The sequence below is a fragment of the Epinephelus moara genome, chromosome 19 (assembly GCF_006386435.1).
Source record: "Epinephelus moara isolate mb chromosome 19, YSFRI_EMoa_1.0, whole genome shotgun sequence".
NCBI lineage: Eukaryota > Metazoa > Chordata > Actinopteri > Perciformes > Serranidae > Epinephelus > Epinephelus moara.
The window spans coordinates 12,037,481-12,062,267 of NC_065524.1; the positions used below are offsets into that span (position 1 = coordinate 12,037,481).

The 24,787-nt window shown below is 41.3% G+C and overlaps 1 long non-coding RNA gene across 1 annotated transcript; it reads left to right on the plus strand.

Moving 5' to 3' along the window:
- The first annotated feature begins 3,888 nt into the window (after nucleotides 1-3,888).
- Nucleotides 3,889-23,487, plus strand: LOC126406877 (uncharacterized). Its single transcript, XR_007571747.1, has 3 exons — nucleotides 3,889-4,290; nucleotides 20,385-20,584; nucleotides 22,342-23,487. It is a non-coding gene; the product is annotated as an uncharacterized LOC126406877 (long non-coding RNA).
- Nucleotides 23,488-24,787: the final 1,300 nt, after the last annotated feature.

A 24,787-nucleotide genomic window follows, 5' to 3' on the forward strand; every position in this document is an offset into this window, starting at 1 on the left:
CTGTACTGAACTGTGTCTCTTTAGGTTGCACTTAGAATGTAGTATAATTATTTCAGCAATTGTGCATGTCTGATATTTTTTAATTTAACATAAAAAAAAATCTCACCCCTGCAGGCTACACAAAGTACCCCTAGAGGTATACAAATCCCCATTTGAGAAACTGGGTGTTTCTCAAAGTCAAGGAAGGATCCTCAAACAGCCGAATTTTAGGATGCTATGTCATCGAACCCCGCCGAGGGACTGTTCCAATGTCAAGGATCCTTCCAAATTTCACAGAGGAGTGAATCCTTCTTTCAGAGAAATTCCAAGGATACATGTGTGTATCATCAGCGGTTATAAAATCCCCACAATGCATTGCACATGATTTGCTGGAATTGAAGGCGGGGCCTCTTCAATAAAGCTTAGCCAGAGATAGTTGGCAGGATTTAGATAAATATGTCATTTATTTGGATAAATGTCTCCAAGAGTTTTTTTTTTATCATACAAGCATACAACCTCATAATTTACACTTTCCAATGTGCCCACTGCTGAATAATGAGATTTTTAAAATAACATGATTTAGATTAAACATAAAAGTTTTTAAATGAATAATTTACAGCAGAGATGGTAAGTGTCCACCTCCCCTCCTCCCCCCTCTATTCACATGATTAAGACATGATAATTGCTTTCATTCTGTCCGCTTCAATAGGTGTATTTTTCGGGGAAATCACAGTGAGAATGCCCACAGTGAACATATTTTAGTATCCTGCAGGTCAGAGCGTCACTCATTTGTTATGAGGTGGACCTATTTCAGAAGATTACACAGCAGTGTCATGTACAGTCAGTGCTGTCAGATGTTTCAGAGCAGTGCTGCTCATCAGATCTTATTATTGTAGTGGAGTGAGTGGTGATACACACATAAAATATTAAACACACATGGATCCAGAAATATATTCTCCCTAAAAGTTACATGACTTTGAAAATACATTTGTTTAAAATTGTACAACAACATTAGAGAGTGTTAAAATGATCACTGTACCCTTAAACCCCCCCAGTCTGCTGAGAGTTAATGACGTACACCTGGGGACACTTGTTAGCCTGTTCCAATGTGTGTTCACTGAATGCTAGGGAGGACTCTTACCATGGGGTTAGGATCCTTGACTCTGAGAAACACCCACTGTCACAGCTCAAGTCTTTTTTTATTTTTTTTTTTAAATTTCATTCATTCATGTTGTTTCCTGCTTTACTGAGTACTTTACTACTCATTTCAGATAACTTCACTTCCTGCTCCTGTGTGTTTTCCCTCCCTTTTGATGACTTTTGATGTCTGATTGTCTGTCCCGCCCTGATTAGCCTCACCTGTGTCTCGTTATCTTTCCCCTCACCACCACAAGCTGAGTGCCATCTAGTTCTGGAGAGAAGGCACACATCTCTATGGCTGATGTCTCCGACACTCAGCAACTCAAACCCAAACAGTCTAGACTGATGAATAGCACTAGGTTGGGGGAAAAATATGTATTTTTGATTTACAGGTGAACTGTTCCTTTAAGAGGTAGCATAAATCTACTTTTACAGAGGTCAACAGGTACAGTAAAATGTCATGAAAGGCTTTGATGGTTTTATGGGGAAGTTATTGCTGTTGCTTACCACATGGAGAGGGAACCATGTGGCTGGGTCTTTAGCTGGTTGTCATAGAGGGGGGAGACATGATATTGTTCAACGGACATTTTCAGGCAGTCTTTCCTGGAAGACATTCATAGTGTTGTACTCTGATGTACACAAGAACATGGACATCTGACAAGGAGTTTCCCTTCAAATGGGCATCGTCCTCACTGATGAAATCATCAATCAAGGATTCCAAGACAGCTAATGATACATTACCCAGTATCATTTCTGAAGCTAGATGATTAATGACACTAGACTCATCATGGGAAAGCAGGAGGGGTGGGAACTGGGTGTCCTGACTGACCTGGAGGGTGCAAGTTCTTACAGAAGTGTCATTGTTGCCACAGATACGCAGGTTGATGGGTGACCTTGGAGCTGCAGCGCTCTCCCTCCTCCTGCCAGACTTTTTAATGGCACATGTTTAATGCCATTACCTCCCCTCCTGCAGCAAAGTGGCAATACATCTAATGACCTTTTACAAGGCAGCGCAGAGGGAATGCATGATAACCTCCTGCAGATCACATCACAGCTGCCTGAGATAGGGTGAATTGAATTGTATGCATTATAATTACTCATCGCTCGCAGGAGGTTAGGCTTATTTCCAGCCGGGCTTTCACTATTTGCATGAAGGCATTTAAAATGTGCAGGGCTCAAGCAGAGTTGTATTGTTAGAATTTTAAATGCAAGAGGATTTTACTTTAAACTTGTTTGTCTTTTCTGTCTGCTCTCTTTGAAAGTTACACACAGTAATGAGGTTTAAGGATGTTAAGTTATCCAAACCAACACTTATTCCCTTTGATTCAAGATGTGTCAGTTTTAAACGTTTTTGTATAAAAAAGATTCCTAGATGAATCAGACTAATTTCTCTCACAGATTTTATGATGGCTGTGGGTCGAAATTTCAATAATATCTTGGCAGAGAAAACTTCAAAAGAGATTGCAGACTCCAAAGGGGAAAAAAACAAGGAGGAAGAAAACATAACATAGTGAACTAAAAAGTACCAGAAATGATAAATACTGTAGTAGAGAGCAAAAGACTGTCCAAGTTTGATCACAAAAGAAGAAGACACAGTCAGCCAAAGCTTTCTGCTCCGACTAGTTTTGATTTCCTGTATTCTACTCTCTGTAATCTACTGACAATTATGCTGTGGTAAGCATCTAGTGCAATATTTTATGGTTCATATTTGCTCTGTTATCATTCTGAATCCATCTTTGACCCACTCTGGATTTATGGTTATAAATGAGTCCATCAGCTGTGATAAAAATTCTCAAAGGACGTGCCATTTCTCTGGATAAGAATCAGGATGTGATGAATTAGTTCTTACAATGTGCTTGCGATAAGATCCCCTATGTGAGAAACTGTTCACACCCCAGAGTTTACCACTGATAGTGTTACTGTAGGTGCTATTTTATAAGGATAAGGCCATAAACAAAAAAATGCTTAGGGGAACACTGAATGTGCTACATTGCACGCGTATGTAATATGAAACAGATGTTGCATATTAACATACAAATCATGCAAGCTGTTAATTTTATGACTTTGAAATGATTCAAATAGATTTTTGTTTCAGTACACACAGTGCTACACACTGCAGTGATGCACAAACAGTAATGTACCTGAATTCATTCTAATGCATTTTATTTAAAGGGATAGTTTGGATTTTTTGATGCAGGGTTGTATGAGGTTACTATAGTCAGTGTATCACATACAGTAGATGGTGGTAGGCAAAGCAGACAGGACTGGCACCCCATAAGCTCAGCAAAGCATTTTTGTGAATGGAGGTTTTTAAGCGAAACGTATTTTAGCCACTTAAAAAAAGCCTACCTTAGAAAATCAAGCCTGGTCTCACTCTGAAGTTGTCGAACAGCAACGCTTGGGAAGTGACTTGTGCCGCCAGAAACCAACAAAAAAGGCGTCCTTTAACATCGGCATGGTACGCGGCTGGTTGCTGTTTTAGTTTAATGGCGCCCGGCGGTGTCAGGGGGAAATGTAGCAGGACAAGGACAAAAGTTAAGGCAGTGAAAGTCCATCTGGGGGGGAAAAAGTTAATTCGCAGTGTTGTACTGATATAGTGTGTCTATTTTGAAAGAGACTGTATGTAAACATTAAATTTCCTGTGAAAACGGAAGTGTATTTTGAAAGTAGACAATGCATGTAACAGGCGGAACTTGACTCGGTGTCCCAGAACGTCAACAACCAACGAACCCAGGGTACCTTGCACATCGTTAGTGGATGTGGAAAGTCCATGACCAAACGTCAATATGTGACAAGGTCAGCGTGAGAATGTGTTAAAAAATCTATATTAGTCTAAGCGGACACTTTGTTGAGAATCACCGCTTTACCTTGCTGTCAAACAGCCCTTTCCTTTGGCACTATATTTTCTCAACTGTATAACGCCTGTATTCGCATGCAAACTGCAACTGTGTTACACCGCAGGTCAGCCATTCAGGGAGACCTATCAGCAGAAATGAGAGAGGGGAAACTTCTGTGGAAATGGAGGCCCAGACAGAACAGAAGCTTACTGTGAACTGTAAATGCATGCTGACAGACCCAGAGAGCTACTGCTGCCTGGACTTGGTTACAACACAACTTCAGGATCTTTCTGAATCAGAAGATTCCAGAGAATCACATTTTACTGGTTGTTTGGTAAGTCATTTCATTTATTTGTAGGTCTTAGGTGTTATTTTATTTTACTCTTCAGCAAGTGTCCCTCTGGCTTATTTGGAGGTGGTTTTACATAATTCTCTTGAGAGAAATGTTCACTGCAAACGCAGCATTGTCTCAGTCTTGCAGGTGGAGTGTTGATGTCTATATTCAGTGTAACTAGTTACAGCTGTTTTCATTTCTGTGTTCGAACAGCCTGGAAAAACACAAATATGTACCATCGTAAATCTATAGAAGAGTGGAGTTCTGTTTCAGTGCGCAACGGCACATTGTGATCCAAACAACTAGCCTGCGGCATAATACAGTTCATGGCACAGTTGGGCTTTAACGTAGGAATACAGATGTTATACGTTTGAGAAAATGTAGCACCAAAGGAAAGGGCTGTGTGAGGGCAAGGTAAAGTGGTAAAACTATTCTCGATATAGCATCCACTTTGACTGATAATATTTTTTTTCAGTGGCCTTTTTTAAGTGGCTAAAATATGTTTTGCTGAAAACCCCCACCAACAGCGGTGCATTGCTGAGCTTCTGGGGTGCTAGATGACTACCTCATACTGCCCCAATTCAAAAAAATCTGTGCTCTACCTTTAATGGATGCAGACAGACTTGTGCACACGTCTGATCAAACTAAAGTCCCATCATTTTATCCAATGTTGCATTCTCTCAAACTTTTCCTTCCCATGCAACCTTCCCTGTTTCATTATTGATTGATGGCTATTTGTATGCAAGGCACCAGCAGACATTCAGACACCAAACACCTGACTTTAATCCTAATATCTCGGGTAACATGGCAAGTTGCTGTCGTCAGGCAAAGTCACAGAGGACTGCAGAGTCAACATACTGCAACACAACAACACCTCCAGCAGTGTCTGTAGCACCTCTTAAACCCATTCTGGGTTTGATTCCACCCTTGGGATCTTTGTTACATGTTCTATACCTCTCTTTCTCCCTGTTTTGTCTCTGCCTCTACTCTTTTAACGCAAGGGAGGAAATGCCAAAAATAATCTAATAAATAAATAAATAAATAAAGGATGTAGCAAGGGACAAAAATGTTGGAGCTCTTGATTTCATTATTAACTACACTTTGTTGTGTGTTTTCTCACCCTCAGTCTTCACAGCAGCCATCTAAAAGAACATTTGTTTCACTATGTTATTTTCAAGCACCAAATTTGTTTGTAATACATTTCCTCTGAATTGATGTCACTCCTCTGCACACAGTCAATGTTGTACTGTCTTAATATGAACACTAGATGGCACATGAGGTTAATTAATCAACACTATCTTGCAGTTGAAAATGATAAATAAGTCTACTTCCCAGGAATAACTGTGATACATGAACTCCCTTTCGACTTCCTCTTGAAGTCTGAGAAACCCTTCTCACTTTATATGCAGAAGGAATACTTCAAACACTGAAACTGTCTTGTCTGACAGCTCAGTCTGCTTTGAAGAGCTTTTCTCCACCTTGTTATCTTGACACAAGCAGCTCGACTTGCGAATTTACAAACTGTCTGTTCTTTCAGACAAATATTGTCTGACAGAAAACACATAATGGCGTTATCACAGTTATGGAGCTGTCAGTCAAAAGACACTTTGAATGCCATATGTCAAATGTCAGCTTGGCCTCTCTGATACATGCCCTCATATCACTATTCACTACATGGGCTGTTCACATGTAAGTATTGAACAAATGCATGTGGCGCAGTGTTAGAAACAGAAATGCATAACCACACATTAGGTCACCGCAATTGCCGGGCCACAAACTGAACTGTGACCACTTAAGACCAAACAAAAACTTTCCACATGGCTTGCTAAGTCAGTGCGATTGGTTTAAACATGAAACAAAAAGGTTTTCATGTGAGATTACAGAACAGATTTAAAGAACAACATCATTTTGCTGCGTTCGTGATGAGATTTCAGTCATATGGCGGCTGTATTGTGACCGCTCCACTTTCTGAGTTGTTAAACTCTTCTAATAAGGTTTATGTAATTTAGAAAAGCTCCCTTGGATCGGATCATTTTAGGGCTTTAATGGATCAGTTAGCATGCAAGGCTTAAGCTGCTGGAATATTCCCTCATCATTTTCCGTCTTAGTGCCAGCTAGAGGCCCTTCTTAATATAAACACAGGTCATAATAAGATGGTGCTGAACTTGAACAGTTCAGTTCAGTATACACTATACATTTGAAAATAAAGTCACGTGCATGTAGTTGTTTAATGAAACACTGTGAAATGACTGCACCCTGGTGAGAATGCTTTAGACTTCAACACAAATATAATTTGTCTCGGTGGGATGATGGAGGCAGATGATGTTTATGTTTTGTCTCTTCCTCAGGGCGGAGAACATTTCTCATCTGTTTCCTTCAGGACTCACAGGGGGAATCTGATGTCTCAAATAATAAAGATGTAACTTTCTTTTCTGTTGCAATCACAGTTTTCTTTTTCTTTTTAGATAAATAAGATGGTGACAATTGTGCACCATCTCCTGCAGCAGTTGCTCCAAACTAAGGTGGTTGATATACCCCAAAGGGACCCCAAAACAAATCTGAGTGATCACCAAATAAAAAAAGGATCATCACAATTTCCTATATTTTTCTGGGGGTGTTTTTTTTCTTGTCTTTCTTGAATACTTGTGCCTTTTCCAGCCTGTAAAATCCTTCAGAAATATGAAGAAACATTTCGGGAAGGGAAAAAAATGACTGTTTATGATTCGCACTAAGGCCCTAACCTGAGATAAGGAGCCACAAGTGGCTATTGCTTAACTTTGAGGGCTCACAAGCCAAAAATGTTGAGAACTGCTGTCCCACACTGCAGCTTTAAAGGTAGGCCAAACTTGTGGAGATTTTAACCAGCAGTAGTACAATGGGCCAATGTTTTAGCAAGTTTTGTTTGGACACATATGCACTTGCGTGAGCACATGGGCCTCACGTGACAGTTGGTGGCCATAATGAACAACAAGTATAGCAATGCACCAACAAAGACAGTAAAGAAAAATGGTGGCAAGCAAACATGGATGTAATTTTGAAATCTTGTATTATGAGGAACACGTTTGCTAGACTTCAAGGACACACATAATAAACTTTGATGAAAACCACTGAATGTAAACATGACATTAGATTATTAACCAAAAAACTCCACAGGGTCTCTGTAACGGGGCACAAGCCAGAGTGTGGGATGAAAAAAGTACATATTTAAACTTCCTCTGCGGGCATGATTAAACCCCTAAAAACTAATCTCTGTTCATCAGAATAACATATTTAGATGGTTTTTTTAGAGGCAACTCTACATCTTTGCCTCATTTAATATGCATGGAGCTATGAATATGTAAATTAGTCCTGCCCCTCAGCCTTCCGCCTGCAGCCCGAGCGTACCTGCTGACAGGTTGTGTCTAGATGAATACCCTCAGATTTGCAGGACATAGCTTGCAGACAAACTCACACATATTGGCTAACTTGCCAAAAATTTGAAAAAAAAAAATAAACTGCAATGTTTCGGTAACTAAACCTTCATCAAGCAATGAAGGTCAAGTTACCGATACATCCCAAAATGATTTTTTTTAGTTAGACAGTGTGCATAACTTTATCTGAAAGCTGTATCCTGCTCACCCCTCTCCTATATGCACCTGTTTTGAAATAAATGTGCAATGGGGTCTTTTGATGTGAACCCCAGATTTGTGATAATGCCGGCAAGATTTCAAGTTCCATCTTTAAAGTGATCATTTTAACCCAAACCATTATGTTCCTCTAGTCTTAACCACATGTGTTTGTGCCTAGACCTATAACCAGCTCTTAACCAGTGGTGTCACACCATGAAAAAGCAGGACAAGAATATTTTGAGGATGCTCATGAGAGTTTTGCAAATCTAGGATAACCATCTAGCCACGACCCTGCTCACATTCAACTCATGCTCATCAAACACACAAACCTCTGCTTGTAAATGTTAAGAACACGAGCTTTTGTCTTAACTACATTGTCAAACAGCTGATAATGTGCTAACTTAAATTGAACCTTATCCCCAGTTATGAGCTCTTGAGGTGACAATGAAACTCAGCTTGTAAAAAATGTCTTCGCTGGGGTATTATGAGTTATTATTGGTTCCATAATTTGTTATGTAACAAACCCTGGGAGTCAGAATCAAAGTTTTTGAGACTGTCATTGTGACACTGCAGTTACAAGGAGGAAATGCTCAGCCATGGCATTGACTGCTTATTTTGCTCATGATGTGTCTTGTACCTAGTCCAAAAGGGGAAGTCCCCAGTGTCCTAACCCTGGGGACACTGTGGACACTAATAAAACCACAAGCCCACAAAGGGTCCATCTAGTCCTTCTGTGCTAAGACACTTATTAACTTTCTGTTTGGGGGTTAAGTGCCATGTGCAGTCAAAGTTCACAGCTCTGTGTGATTTCATGACAGCACACAGTAATGATCATCTGTTGTCAGTTTTACAGAGGATTGAATGATGGCAGGGTGCCACCCAGTGGCTCCACACATTACAGGAAAACACACTGATTAAGAAGAAACATACTTTTACTGTAACTGTTTAGCTCAGCACCACACATGATTTCTGACCACAATTAAGTTTCTGTTTCACGCACAACAAGTACCAAACATGAAAAATATGTTTGTGTTTTTAAAAATAGTAATAATTAGATTTCAAAGTCACTCGATAGACCAAAACAGGAATCTGCTCTTTTCTTTCCTCTCTTCATGATAATGAGAAATAAGCGTTATACATTGTGTTTAGCTTGGAAAGACTCCCAGAAAGCTCATGACTGACACCCAGTCAGTGCGTCAGAGAGGCAGTAGAGACACATACAGCAGCAATCATCAAACCACAACCCTCCTTCTTCTTCTGTTGTCTTTATACATCTACATCTGCCTTTAAGCTATATGGCACAGTGTGAAGTTGTGGTACTTTTCTTGCTACCATTACATTTTTTTCCCTTGTGGAACATTATGATTGATGACAAGAAGCTTAAATTGGAGTTGATTCTGGGGGTAATTGCACCGGAGAAACTGAGAAGTCTCTTGAGGAACCATCTTTAAACCTTTATATCAGGGAATACTGCTGTAGGTACTGAATGTTGCAGTGTTGAGTGATAACTGTGTTTATTATAAACACAGTTTTTCCCATTTTTTTTCCCATTAAAAAAAAAAAATCTAAATGTATTCCTTTTTTTTTTGCAATTCCTGGGACATTTCTTACCAAGTTGCTCATTGCCTTTTTACCCATGTTTTTGAAAGAAATTGCACAAAATCGCAAGAAGTTTTCTCAGGGTTTAAAGGTTTAAATACTTGCAAAAGGCATCTGAAAGCACCACAAGAAAAGTGATGTCACTCCAGGTTTCAAAGGGTTAATAGACATAAGAATTAACTACATTTGGCTGTAAGCTTTGAATGTCTGTAATGAGTGATTATAGCTGGCGCACATTATTTCATCACAAAGTACGGTCAAATGTGTACAGGGTTGGTTGGCACATGTGCCAAGTTGTAAAATTGAGAGTGGAAACTGTAACTGTATTTTGAAAACAATATCATTATATTACTTATTACTTATTATCATTTCTATCGATTGCTTTTGTAACTGTAGAATTTTAACATTGTGCCAATCAACCCTCTGATGGGGCTGGTTGGCTCAAATGCACAACATGGGGTTAATCACAAATCACATAATTTTAGAAAACATTTGTTAGATAGACATTAAAACATGTTTCCTTTGCAGAGACCTTAACCTTTAATTTGCTGCTAATTACAGTATTCTAACATGAATTATGCCAGAGAAGTACAGCAGAGAGTGAACACTTTGCCAAACAAACTGGTCTCCCCTCATTTATGATTGATAATTACTGAAATAAGTGGGATAATACAGCTTCCCTGCATTAGGAAATGGAAATGACATATTTATACTCAATCGATCACAAGCTTCTTGGATAATTATATTTTCAGAATTTATTTTTCTTAAATGCTTCAATTTGTGCAACCTACAGTAATTCAGAAATCACAGTCGACCACAGTCGATCATTTAAACATTATTCCTGATTTAATAGCCTTCTCACTGCTAATTTATGATTTTTTTTTCCAAGCATCTGAGCTCGTGCACGCCCCCCAGCTGTTGGCCCTTAATAGTGTGACCGGGGGGCATGTGACATGTTTGGTGACCGATTCTGACGGGGCGCTAATGATCGACTGGCACGCAAGCGGGTCGTTAGCCAGCCGGACGAATTAGCAGGTTGCATGCAAAGGACTTGGGATCAGGCCAGACCACAAAATAGTTGAGTCATTTTCATTCTTCCTCTCCCTGCCCTTGGAAGGAAGTGCAAACGCAGATAATCTCATTAGTAAAACATAACTTTTGTAAAAGAGCTTTGGAGTAACCCTTGATTGAACATTTGGTTGCTGTAAAGAGACACACTTGCAGAGATATTGCACACATGACTTTCCTGAGTAATCTAACAGTTATTATTATATCATCCTCATGTGATAGTCTTTACACCATGTGATGCAGTTTTATCTTCCTGTTTCATCGGCCACTTAACCACCCAACAACTCAGCCTGTGTTTAGCTCTTGTGTTGACCCCGTGACCTGACCCTGCTATGAAGGATGGAAGTCGGACGACCCTGAAGGTGCTGTGATCATCTTAAGGTCCTCTGATTTGTGGGGTTAAAGCACAAAAATGTTGATCTGTTTTGTCATCTATGTGCTTTGATCGCTGAAACACCTCGATCAAGCTGTCACAATAGTTTGACAGTCCAGCGACAGGTTATGACCTGCATGTAAAATAGATCCCACAGTATCCAGAGAAAATTAATCTCTACACTAAGGGGATCTTGGTCCCAGGACAGATGAGGACACAGCCCCGATTGTGTTTGACATTCACAAGCAGGGAATGTTCTTGTCAAGTGCTGAGACGAACATGGGTGGTCTGGAGATCGGCTTTGTGCCACCAATGGAAAAATCCTCTTAATAAAGTTAAAGCTGTGATTGTTAAAGCTCTGGCTGAATGTGGCTGTCTTCTAATGATCATGGGCTCGAGATTCAGAGCATCAGACAGACACTAACTGTTAAAACAGTAGAGGGTGCTGCTCACCATTTTCTGATTCGGATACCATTGAGGCCACTGTGAAGCTTTGAGAGATGTTTAAGAATCAGGCTTAATATTTTGTTTTTCAGACTGCTGCTGGTAAATTCTTGAAGATGAAGGGTGATAATATTCACTTTAAATTCCTGAGTTCTTTTCTCCACAAGTGCATATCCAGCAGTCCAATGAGACCAAAAGGAAAAGGAAGGGGAAACTGGGCTTGAATAAAATAATAAAACCAAGTAAATGTTATAGAAAAGGAACAAAAAATGGCTCATGGGTGATTTTATTGTCCTTCCCAATGGATCCATTTTAACATTTAAATAGTAATTACTATTTCAATTTAACAGCCTGGGTGACAGTATTTCAAAGTAATGCTGCTATTTATCTGTCTTAATGAATCTACTCATTTGCAGTGCAGGGAAAGGGTATTTTCCACACACTAGAAATGCTTTTGTGCTCCACCATCAGTATTATTTGAAGCCACTCAGCATCAGCAAGGTTTTTACATTTTTAGTTCTATTTCTAAAATTGTTCAAGCTTTCACTAATGATTTAAGAGGCAACAAGTAAAGTTGAAAACAAAAAACATTATCGGGTTTTATTTATATAAACTATAAAAACTGACAATATAAAGTAATAACCTCACAACAGTGGGGTCGCCAGGTCGGCTATGTGACATCATGTTTCATGTCTCTAAAAGAGCCATACCCACTTCAAACCAGTCAGAAGAGCACTGAAAAAAACAAACAAAAAAATAAATAAATAACGACAAAAAAATATACAAATCTGTCAGGTGAAATAGTAACATGAACAATCACACTGCTCATAGTAAGTAACTGACTAAAAAAGGTTTTTCAGGGCCTATAAAATGTCACATCTTTCACAACATACTCTCATTTCTACTTATATTTTGACACTTGGGCAGAAGAGTGTTATTTTAATGACATCAAGGGCCGCCTTTTGTGTTGTATCTTGGAGCTTGGGATCGGCAGATCTTGATGCAGAAGTCACATGCTGGCAGTTTGCAGCCAACTCATGTGACTAAAAAGCATTGGTGGTTAGGTTTAGGCAACAAAACTACTTCGTTATGGTTAAAAAAAAATATTTATATTAGTCACATGTGTCAACTCAAGTGGCTAACAACTGACTAATGAGTGACTTACTGACACGACAAAAAAATCAAAGTTGACTTTTAGTGTCACACAGGATGCACAAACTGCTCTCCTGGGTCAACGTCCTGCACTTGTTGGACCCATCCACTTTCCCTCCCACCCACCTTGAGTGGACTATCATGCTCTTAAAGCCATTGCTCTAAACATGAAATAATGACACAGATGGTTGTACACTGGAACTGCCTGGTGCATCCCATACAGACGCTAAAGGGTGCTCCTGGTGTCATATTTACACCCACACATATTTGATGCTCTGGGGAGTGAGGTCAGGCTGACTTTTAATACTTGCTATGTGCTGGACAGAGTAAGAAATGATAAAGATGGGAATGAATTAGGTGAACTCCAAATGCACATCACCAACTCCAGTGATTAAAGACGCATTCACACTGGTGCTATTTGGTCCGCTTAAAACAAACCCTGGTCTGCTTCCACAGATAGTTCGGGTCCTTTGGAGTGGTTTGAACGCTCATTTGAACTCTGATGTGGACCAAACGAGCGAACCCTGGTCTGCTTGAAAACTCGGGGTCTCGGTTCAGTTGCAAGTGAACCCTGGTGTGGTTCGCTTACAGTGGGAATTGCAAATGGACTATCCAGCAAACCAAAGAGAGGAAGTGATGTTTGATGTTTTTGTGGTGACCTAGCCGGCTGAAGAGGATGGAGCTCCGTTTTCGGTCCTGGCCAATCGATGAGCTGGGTTTTCTTCTTCGTCTTGCTTTTTTTCTTCCTTGTCCATGGTCGTTTCGGGCAATACCGCCCCCGAACGAGCAGCTGTTGTAGCTGTGTGACGTTGTCCAGGCGGTTTGGGCCACTTTAAAAAGTGCAGTGTGAAAGTGAACGGAACCAAATGAAGGTGTGAAATTTCTCGGCATTCCCTGCCCAATTGAACTGAGTCCCCCGGACTATACTTGTGTGAATGCGCCCTAAATATGATTGAGAAGTAGCATTGTGTGTGATCCAGATCTCAGTCTCACTAACAGGGTTTTTGGAGCGGGGAGATACACTTCCCCAGAAACATTTGATTTGTTAAAATTTGCACTTTACTTGGATGGAAACCCGACCAGTTCCTCTGTAAACCGAAAACAACTTTTTTGTATCTGCATGTGTCCAACTTTGTGATCACTGACACATTACTACCAGCAGTGGGAGCAGTAGCGTCTGGTATTAGCAGTATTTATCCCTGCTTCTGTGTGGGCCCCTTATCTGATTAACCATCAGTAATCCATCAGGCTGACATATTTTGACATATTTCAAGAACTGGACAGAAGAGCATCTCCCGGAGGCCAAGTGCACTCAGAGGACATCAACTCTGACCTCAGTGATTTGTCTTTGGTTTGGGATATTCCTCACAAGATGCCATCAAGCTCAATGACAGGCAAAAAATGAACTTTACATCTGGGAGACTTAACTGCTGGTATTTTCCCCTCCTGCAAGGCGACAACCCTGTGACCTGTGATCCTTGGGAAAGGTCAGTTATGTAAGAGTTGATGTTTGGGATTAATGAGGTTGTTGGGCAACAATGTGGAAGAGGTCATGCCATCAGCAAAGGAAACCTGAGGTAACTGGGAAAATGATCAAATAATATTCCACATAGTGAGTAACTCAGTGTTATGGCACAACCTGCCTGTGGAGGGCTCACTCGATTTACTGTTCTTCTTCTGTCAGCTCAGTGAAACACTGATCACTTGAGTCACAGGCCTATGGTGAAGAGATTTAAAGGTATATTTTTACAGGGAAATATCTGAAGACAATGTGACATTCTCCTTTGAATTATTGAGTCATCTTTGGTGATGTCCAAGTCCTAACATTGGCTCCTATTGTGCTGTTTAACATCTTGGTAGTCATTCAACATTGACCCTGATGCATACTGGGACTCTGTCCAAGACATTCTTAATATTGATGCAGGTTATGAAGAGAGCCAGGGCTCCTCAGTCCTCACACATGATTGACAATCCAGTGAAAGAGGCTGAAGTATAAGCTGTTATATTGCTTTACTCCCCACGGTGTCAAATGGAAATGAGATGAATTTCGCAGACATAGCTTGGTGTGTTTCAGGTGGAAGCACAATGCAGCTCTTGAGAGAAGGACAGAGGTCACAGCACTATGAGACTATCATCAACACTCATTCATAACCCTCCCTCCTTTTTTTCTAAAATTGGAAGTTTTGGAGATCTTGTGTTTTGCTCTCCCTCTCTGTGCTGTGTGTTGTTCCGCTTTACTGCCAGGCCGTAATTCAACTGTGCAAACCTGAAGTGTAAAAGCTCCTCCAAACAAAGCGTAAAATGAATGGCCGCCAGCTGCTGTTTCTTTTTACGGTCGTAGGAGAGGAACCTGCTCGGAAATTTCCTGCAGATGTGATCGCATGACTGGCTGGTGACAACTTATAAAAAGGAGACTCTGGGGCACCCAGTGAGCCCAGAGGGATCAAGCCTGCAAGGGGATAAGGAGAAACAGAGAGGGGTCTTACCTTAAAAGGCAGAATCCTGAAGGCTGGAGGCAGGAATGTAGTCCTCTGACCTGAACACTCGGTACTTTCACTCTATTTTCTATAGCTGTGTAATTCCATGCAGGTAGAACTCACACTATATCTTTAACAAATACACTTGATAATAAAATATGAGCAAATAGCCGGCAACGCTGGATGGTCTTGGACAGTTCAATATTGAGTCATCCCTCTTGTAGATATAAGACTGTCTGGAATTTAGCATGTTATCAAGAGACCAGAGGCAACTCCACTGAAAATAAACAGAAGTCTAACTTTCTAGAGCCAAGGTAATTTTCTAGCAATGTGGGAAGATTTGCTTTGTGAGAGTTGAAAGCTTTACAAAGGCCTTCTGAGAACTAAAAGTACTAAATAATGCTCATCAGGGTGTAACAACCCATGAATCAACACAGCCAGTGTCCTGTTCATTGTCTGTGGAGCGGCTGAAAAATGTGGCTTTTAAAGCAATAATTCAACATTTTGGATGATACGCATGTTCTCTTTCTTTCCGAGAGTTAGATGAGAAGATTGATACCACTCTCATGTGTATACGCCAGATATGAAGCTTTAGCATGCAGCTGGCTACCATAGCTTAGCATAAAGACTGGAGACAGAAGGAAACAACTAACCTGGCTCTGTCTAAAGTTAAAAAAAAAAATCTGCTCACCAGCACTTGAAAAGTTTACCAACCAAACATATCCATAGTTGGTGTATTACCTACAGTCGATGGCTGTTAGCCTTCTCCTTGTTTGGAGTAGCAGACAGGAATACCATCACAAAAGCTAAGCAATGTACTACTATATTGAGAATATTTCATCTCTTTACCTCGTTGTCACACAGCCCTTTCCTTTGGCACCACATTGTCACGTGTATAACTTCCATATACCTACGCAAAAGCACCCAACTGTGCCATGCACTGTATTACACTGCAGGTCAGCTGTTTGCGTCAGAAAGTGCCGTTGTCTGATCTGAAATGAAGCTTTTCTAAAGATTTCAAAGATGGTTCCTGCATGTGCTTTCATAGACATCAACACTCCACCTACAAAACTGAGACAGCTCTGCGTCTGCAGTGAACATTTCTCTCAAGAGGATTATTCAAAACCACCTCTAAATAAGCCAGAGGGACACTTGCTAAAGAGTACTGCTTTATGCAACCATCAAGTAAAATAACGCTAAATACCAAGAAATAAATGAAACAACCAGCGAAGTATACACAACTAGCTTCTGCTCTTTCTGGGCCTCCAGTTTCTACAGAAGTTTCCCTTCTCTCTCTTTCAGCCTCCCTCTGCAAAATTTCTTATTCTCTACACTCTGGTTTACAAAGATTTCCTTTTGTCTCTACGTTGAATGGCATCGTCACTGTCATAATCACTCATCACTAATTTTCTTGTATTTGTTATCTCTTCCATAAACCGCTGAACACCTGACTCAAACAGCTGACCTGCAGTGTAATACAGTGTGTGGCGCAGCACTGCAAATCTGAATTATCCCTTTAAGAATTTTTTTACAGCAGGTGAATTCTCCTAAAACTGCAAATTGCCATTTTTTTCCACGTTATAATGGCTCCCACTGCCACTCCCACTTGGCAAGTCCCAACCAGGCCTTCGGAAGCGCTGCTCAGCCTTGCAGACAATTTTTCCCAGTAGCCACTTGCAGTATTGCAGCTAAAAAAAATCCCCGGCAGCCCAAAAAGCATTTTCCCCATAGATCTCTATTATAAAACAGACGTCTGTGAAACTGACAACAGGACACCTCAAACTGCAAACAAAGTCAATTATAACTCTTTGTATTCTGAATTTTTGAACCACAGAGGTTTAATATATATTAGTTAAGAAAAGCGATTTTAAAATCTGTAACATCATCACAATGTGAAGTCTATGAGCCGAGTGGGAAGTCGTGGGCAGGGCCAGTTGGAGAAACACGATTGTGCATATTCAGAGGGCCGCACAATGCGGAAGTAAACCTGGATGCTAGAAAACTTTTTTGGTGTATGCGCCAGGCGAGCAACTTCATTGGAATAAATAGGCACCAACTTGGGGTCTAAATCTATGGTCCTGCCCTACTGTGCTGTGATGACTATGGGCTCTAGTTTCCCGGCGCAGCGCAGGGTGGCGCAGGGTGTCGCAGGGTGGCGAACCCCGCGCAGAGCTAGTTTCGAGCAGCGCAACCCGAGGCTCGCTCAGTTTGGTAGTTTGGCAGACCGAGGTGCGCTGAGATGGGTGTGGCGGCGCAGCAGGGGGAGGTGTCGACAGATCCAGCTTGGCGCAGTGACAGTTTCGTGCCAAAAGGCTTCGCCGAAGGTGCGCTAAAAGCTCGCCAGCTGAAACCAGGTCTACTGTCAGCGCAGGGGGAGCGCAGCCGGTGTAAGCCGAAGTTTGGCTGACCGGCGGACAGTGCGCACACGTCACCAAAACCTCACAGGCAGGTTTCCAGAATATCAGGCACATTAACGATGCAATAAATACCCAAAAAACCACTATTCAATGCAACTATCTGCAATCAGCACATAAATGTATCTCTATATCGACTGTCCCGTCACATCTGATCAAACGGTGCCAATCCCCTTTGATCTGACATCAGATGTGACGGGACAGTCGATATAGAGATACATAAATGTATCTCAGCAGCAAACTAATGAGTTCACATCCCTCTCAGCCAACCACAAACAGCCACAGCATCAGATAGGGAGTATATATTCAGCATCTGCTATCTTAGAAAAGTCAAAAGAAAAGAAACAGAGTGAGACTGCGAGAGAGAAAGAGAGAGCGCGCGCGCACACGAGAGAAACGCAACATTGATTTACAATTGTGGTGACCTCCTCCCAGGCTACCTTTGCATCATCAGCCCGTGGAGGTCTGCTCGCAGTTCTGTATATTCGGACACTGCGAGCTTGGACCTCCCAGACCAAAACATCAGTTTCGTCCTGGGAGAAGTCTGGCTGTCTGACGCTGCTGCTCTCTTCTGCCATGGCGAATTGAGTAAACTCTCATTACGCCTTTGTGCGGCGCATTTAAGGGTGAGGAGAGGGGCTCATTTGATTGGTGTGATGTGTGTAAAACCCACTCCACACCTTCTCTCCTCCCTCTTTCCGACTTGCGCAGGTAGGAGGGATGGAGGTGGGAAAGAGGAGTAGCTGCGCCAGCGCGCACGGTGTGCCAAACTTACAAAATCCGCCTGGCCACACCCAGTTGGAGAAGCGCAGGTGCACTGTGCCTCCGCCTCGCCCGGTCTGCGAAACTAGAGGCCTTTATGTTAGTACCTGATGAGTCGAGGTAGTTAAGGTTAGCTGCTCCAAATATGTAACATCACAATAGGAGCTGATTTATGCTTTTTCTTGTTGTGACTTCATGGCTAGCAGTGTGGGTAATCATGTGGAATAATGGGGAGGTTTTCCTGTTTTTTCCATTCTGTCAACATGGTGTGAATTCAACATTAATACACATATATGGGAGTCATATTTAGTGGTAGTGATATTTTCATCTAACTCTTGAAAATATAGTGAACAACCCTAACAAGGAAGATGATATAAACCATAGCCAATAGTTCATGGATCATTTAAGGACAAGGCTTATAAACAGACTGTACCTTACCTATAACATATATTACAAATTTATTTAAAAAAAAAAAAAAGTAAAATCCCAACACATGTGCAACACTTTTACATTTAAATGAATAAAATTGATTTAACAATCTCGAGACTATTCTTAGGAGTGGCATCTGTCCACCAATAAACGCCACTCCCAGGCCAACTCAGTGACCTGGCCTCATTATCTGATCCCAGAAGGTGACTGAGTCCAGCCATCTCATTAGGGTGACAGAGATGTTGTTGACCTGCTAGTGGAAAAGATGGTAAGTGATGTCACCCACATCTATAAGGGGAGATATCCCCTAAGCCCATTCCCCTCCCACACCCTTCCCTCTGCATGGCATTAAAGGAATTCTCAGAGGAGGAAATGCAGCAAAGAGCAAATATATAAATACCTCATATGGGTGAATATAGGTTACTGGCCAGAGCAGGGGACCCTGATGGGCAGTTGCTGCCCTGCTGGGGGCATGCCATTTAAAAACAGACAAAATATAGACAAGGACGATCTTAGAAAGACTCACATGATCACTGCCTTTGGTTTCATTTATTTTCCCTCGTGCAGCCTTAAAAGGAGAGTTCAGATACAGAGAGCATACATTACTGTCCCATCCTACTGAGCTCAGTCACAGTCCCATTCTTCCCATGCTGGAATAAATGTGAATAAATATAAATAATTCATGAATTGTTTGCAGTGTGGGGGTTGTTGTAAATTAAGCCGATTAAAATGGCGAGCACACAGTTTGTGCTAAGCCCCATGTCTCAGAGCACCCTTGCAGTATTTATCATAAAGCTGACAGGAGGACAGTGAATGTCACTGACTGCAGGCTGAAGCTAATACAGTAATTTACATTATCTAGTGTTTATCTGGGAAAAATGTTCTGCGCTGTTGCACCTGATAATAGGCTGTATTTACATGACTCAACATAATAAATCACAATTATGATATAAGATTATTGTTAAAATCCTGAGTTTCATTTAGATTTTTTTTGTCCTTTTTTACTTCCAGTTCATTTTTAAGAAGAGCTCACATGGTTTTTGTATCGTGTTTCTTTAATTAAGTAGTTTAACACATATGTTTGACAAAAACTCTTAAAACGCCTAATTAGTGCTAAATAAAGGTGAAAACAATGACTAGATTTAAAGAGAAACTATGCATAGTTGTCAACGCCACATATTGCAATAACACAGGCAGAGAACTGTCATTAAGTTACTCATGTTACTTTGCTATATATATAATACCAGACTCTATTTGAAATAGCAAATACGTTTGTGATGCTGCGTGATTTATGTTTTCTATTAACACGATGAGCAGTGGCGGATCTTTTCTATGACCACATAGGGCACCACCTGGGGGTGAAATCTTAGCATTTCTAGAACACAGGGTTGATAAATCTTTAAGCTTGACAACAAATTAGCTAACAAAATGGCTAGCAAAGTTAGCATAGATGAATAATAATACGTTGATCCCAGATCCCAAGATGGAGCCTATTCATTGCGTTGCTCGCCAGGTGCTTATGCCAAAAAAAGGTTCTAGCTTCCGGGTTTACCTCTGTATTACGCAGCCCTCTGAATATGCACAGTAGTGTTTCTCCCACTGGTCCCATCCGCGAGTTCCCACTAAGCTTATTGACTTAACATAGTAATGATGTCACTGATTTTTAAATCACTTTTCTAGGTTCGAGAAAAGTTTTAAAAATATAAAGTGTCCATGGATCAAAAATGCACAATGGAAAGAGTCATTATTGAGCTTGTTTGTTTTTCAGGTATCCTGTCAACAGTTTTACAGACATCTCTTCTATAGCCTAATGGTGGCCGGTGGAAGAAAATACTTTTGGGGCCGCAGGGGATTTTTTTTGGTGTAATACCGTGACTGACCACTGGAAAAAATTGGCAGTAAGGCTGAGCAGCATTCCTGGGGGCCTGGAAGTCAGCTAACGTTTGTCACCGCAAGTTGGTCATATTGGTAAGTCTGTGGCAGCAAAACTTTGAAAAAAATTGAGCCGGGGTGTTTTATTGTTTATAAATTCAAAGTTTCATTTGTAACAGGAAGGTTGTGTTATTTCTTCTTTCAAAAGTTAAATAGTCTTGCTTTAAATGTGAACTTTCATTTTATACAATATTATAGGGCCAATGTGTAATATTTGGCATGGTTTATTGTCAAATCTGAATCTGAATATTCTACCCATTAATATGTTTATACAAGTGTATAATCGCTATAAAATAAAATTCGTTTGGTTTTCGTAGTAGATTATGCTTTTATATATATATATAGCAAGGGCCTTGCTTTAGAGAAGTCGCCATCTTGCGCCGCCATGTATGTACGGCAGCCCGAGCGGACAATCCAGCCAGCCAGAGAACGCGTTTCGCGTGTATAAATAAACCAACGAAAACGAAGGAAGAAGGAGGAGGAAACAGCAGAGAGTGTTAGAAGTTCGTCGATAGAGAGTAGTGAAAAGTTTTTTTAGTTATAAAGTTTGCGAATGGACCACACTTACCACGCAACAGGAGAGAATGAACCCGAACCGTCATCTGCGAGGAAAAGAAGACGCAACTTCACTCCTTGTGATGCACTCTCTGCGGCGCTTTTCCTCCTGATGATATATCTCCCCAACGATGGTAGCAGTAGCACCGAATCCCATTCTGTGCATTCAGCCTCTCTTCTCGCCCGCTCAGCATCAAACACATGGAGTTCCTCATCTGTATGCTCCGGCTCAAACAGGTATGGCTCTGGGTCTGTGTCCGCTACAAGAAACTCTTCAAAATCGCGTTCAAAGTCGTCCATTGCAGCTACTATAGTCCGGAGATATTGCTAGGCTAAATAAACAGCTGAGCTCTGTTTACAGGCTACGCTGTCAGTCAGTGTGTGGGCTGGAGATTGGTGTAGCAGAGAGGGGAGGGGGTCCCCACTCGGTATGGTAAACGAGTCTGTGTGTATGAAGTGTGTGTGTGTTACGCCAGAAGAGTCAGAGTTTGGGACGGAGTCTTTTACGTGCTACCCCCTGGAGTGTTACCGGAGTTTTTGGAGTGCTCAAATAAACGGGCCTTTTTCCTGAACGCTCCTCCAGTCTCCTGCTCGTGAGGGATTCATTACAATATCGTAACATGGTTTAGATTTCTAAATAAATATTCACCTCGTCGCTAGATAGACCTACTCCTGAAAAACCCGTGCCTGTGCAAGGCTTTTTGTCCTTACGAGGCCACCGTCATTTACCCGATGGGAGGGGTGAGCGAGTGAGTCCCGCAATCTAGAATTTGACCAGTGATGTCACTGTTTTCAACGGTTTTCAACCCATTTTACACACTGGCCCTTTTCGAGGTTTCGGCAGCCTGACAAATGATTTACCGAGCATAAAACCTCACTGGTCTCTGATGCTTAATGTAAAGGTCTACCACAGATAATCAGCATTTAATGTGGTAAATAACTTTAAAATTACAGTTAATAGCTGTAACTGTAGTTACATGTATTTGACACTTTTGAATAGTATTCTTCACATGAGACCAGGTATTGTGTTGACTACTGCCAAGTGCAAATAACTCCCAAAATTATGATGCACATTAAAGATTAATGAAGCCTGGGATTAAGCATACAGTAGCTCTTGTTTTGCTCTACATAGCGTGGCACCACGATTAACTGGGCCTGGGTTTTGTCACAGAGGTATTCTGGTGCCTCTGAGGTGACACTGCTCTCTTTAACTCTTCCTCTCTCTGCCCCCCTTTCAGCTCAGCCCTCACGTGCTGAAGATACAAACTCAACTCGCTATGGTAACTGTCAGCCAAACAACAGTCAACAGTGCAGCGAACCTAATGTATCCATCGCCTGCCAGACCATACTACATGCGAGCTCGCTCGTATCTGCACTGCATCAACCCCTGCTCAGGCTCTTTTTCTTCACCCCTGGGAATAAGTTCTCTCTGCTCTCTCCTGTTGTTGTCTTTTGAAAGAAAGCTGCAGTCCTGTGCTGCTAAATCAGCAGATCTGCAGTACACTTGATTCCCCGCTTCATGCTCAGCATCCCAAAGTAAATGTTCCAAGAAACTTTCTACTACTGAGGCCCTCGATTATCAGTCATGGCATTCAATTTTGGAGCACGTACAGTTTGTTTCAACGATGAATGATATCTTTCCAGCAAGCAAAAGAAATATTTAACAATAATATTCCTAAGAAGAGCTGCGCTCATACCTCAGATATTTTCTCCTGCTTGGTCTGTTGGCTAGATGGAAAGTACTGTATCTGTGTTTGGGCTCGTTTTGTGCTGTACGACAGTTACAGTACGTGAAGACAAGAGGAACTTTATCCTGCTGCACATGGGGAAACATCTTATTAAAGTTTCCCCTCTCATCCGCCTGACACAGCTCAAGCCCGGCTATGAGGGGCTCCTTCTCCGACACCTCGATGTGAGAGACAGTGTGCACATTATGCAGCACTGTTGTGGAGGTTGGGTGGAAAATTTTGCTGGGTCTGAGCTGTGCTTTCTTTGGCACCGGTGGCCTCTGGGCCAAAGCTTTTTCATCTGTGAACTGACAGCTTCACCTTAGTTCAGGAAACTGAGGAGTCAGATCCCCTGGATCACCGATCTGCTGGAGGAACATTCATAATGTTTTTGAATAATTTACCTTGTAATGTAAGCAAATGTTTTAAGGAAATAGCCTTTGTGTGCCTTTTTGTCTTGATAGTTTGTACTTAATGTGAATTTGCCTCACAAGGTGTCCTTGTAAGCATAAACCTGAACATGCTAACATGCTTAGAGGAACAGTGGGTAGGATTTAGTGGCATTTAGCAGTGAGGATTGTAGCTCGAACTCCCAGTTAGGATTCCTTCAGTGTTCGTTGTTCAGGAGGCTTTCAATGGGAGCCAAAATATCCGAATAGGTCTCTCCTCTCCAAAACAAATGTACCAGGTGATTGAAACCAATAAAACACTGAATATGGCAGTTTTATGTTACAAATCAGTGTTTCTCCAATGCTGTTTGGCTCATTGCAGATAGACCACTAGCCCAGCACCTGCTAATGTGTACTTACCTTTTATCCCTAATAACATAAGATTCAGACCTTCAGGAGGTTTTGTACCTGGAGCTGAATTATCTGCAGAGGTCTCTTCGTCTCCAAAACAAATTAACTTTGTGATTTAAATGTTAAAAACAAGGAGTTTCACATTATTTTTCCAATACTGTTAAAAATTTCTGGGCTACCGTAGAAACATGGCAGTGCAACATGTTGGACTGGACAAGGACCTGCCCCCTAAGTAGATATAAATGGCTTATTCTAAGATAACAAAAACACAATGATTCTTATATTCAGGTGATTATACATTAAAGAAAGCATACTTATTGAATTATATTCCATTTTTGTCAATATATCCCCCTAAATCCTCCACACTGCACCTTTAAAGTGTTGTGTATGTTCTTTTTTCTCCTCATGTTTTTCACCATCCTCCCAAACCACGGCATCAAAGTCAAAGAGACAGAATTCAGCAATTAGGCCTTTTTTGTTTTTGTCAAGAAAGCAACTGGTTTGGAAATTACAAGGCAGCAGGTAGTGGCAACACCCGTGTCACCTCCCTCTCTCAGCTAACGTCACCAGTTTGGTTGTTTTCAGTAACACCAGTTTGGCTGCACCAAAAACATTTCAGCAAAGGTTTAAAAAGACAGGAACATACTTTTTTTTTAGTTATTTTATCTTTAGAGAGATTAGATCAAACTGAAAAACACAAAGCTAAGCTAAGATGTGACTGGCCTGTAAAACAAGTGGGATATTGTTCTGCTTGTGAGTCTGTGGGTGTCACAATGAGTTGCCTGATTGTGTTGCTGTGCAGCATCTTTGTGGAGTTAACATGGAATATCAGAGGCAGTTGGAGTCAAGGTCTCTTCAGGTCAGATTTCCACCTTGGCTCTGTGGTAATGCAGAACAGTCCACAGTATGACTATTCCTACCTTCTGTCTCTAGTGTCTCTAGTTGTCTTCTGCCCTCAGACCTCCTTAGAAAACTAAAGCCAGAAACAAGACAAGACGCTCTGTGTCTGCTGGTAGCCAACACGATGTCTGCAGTGCACAATTCAAACAGGGATGCAGTGACTTAGAAACCTCTATAAAATAAGGGGCCAAAATCTTTACTCTGTATTTCATGTAGAGCACTGAGCTCACAGTTGGAGAACATGGAGGCAGTTTTCA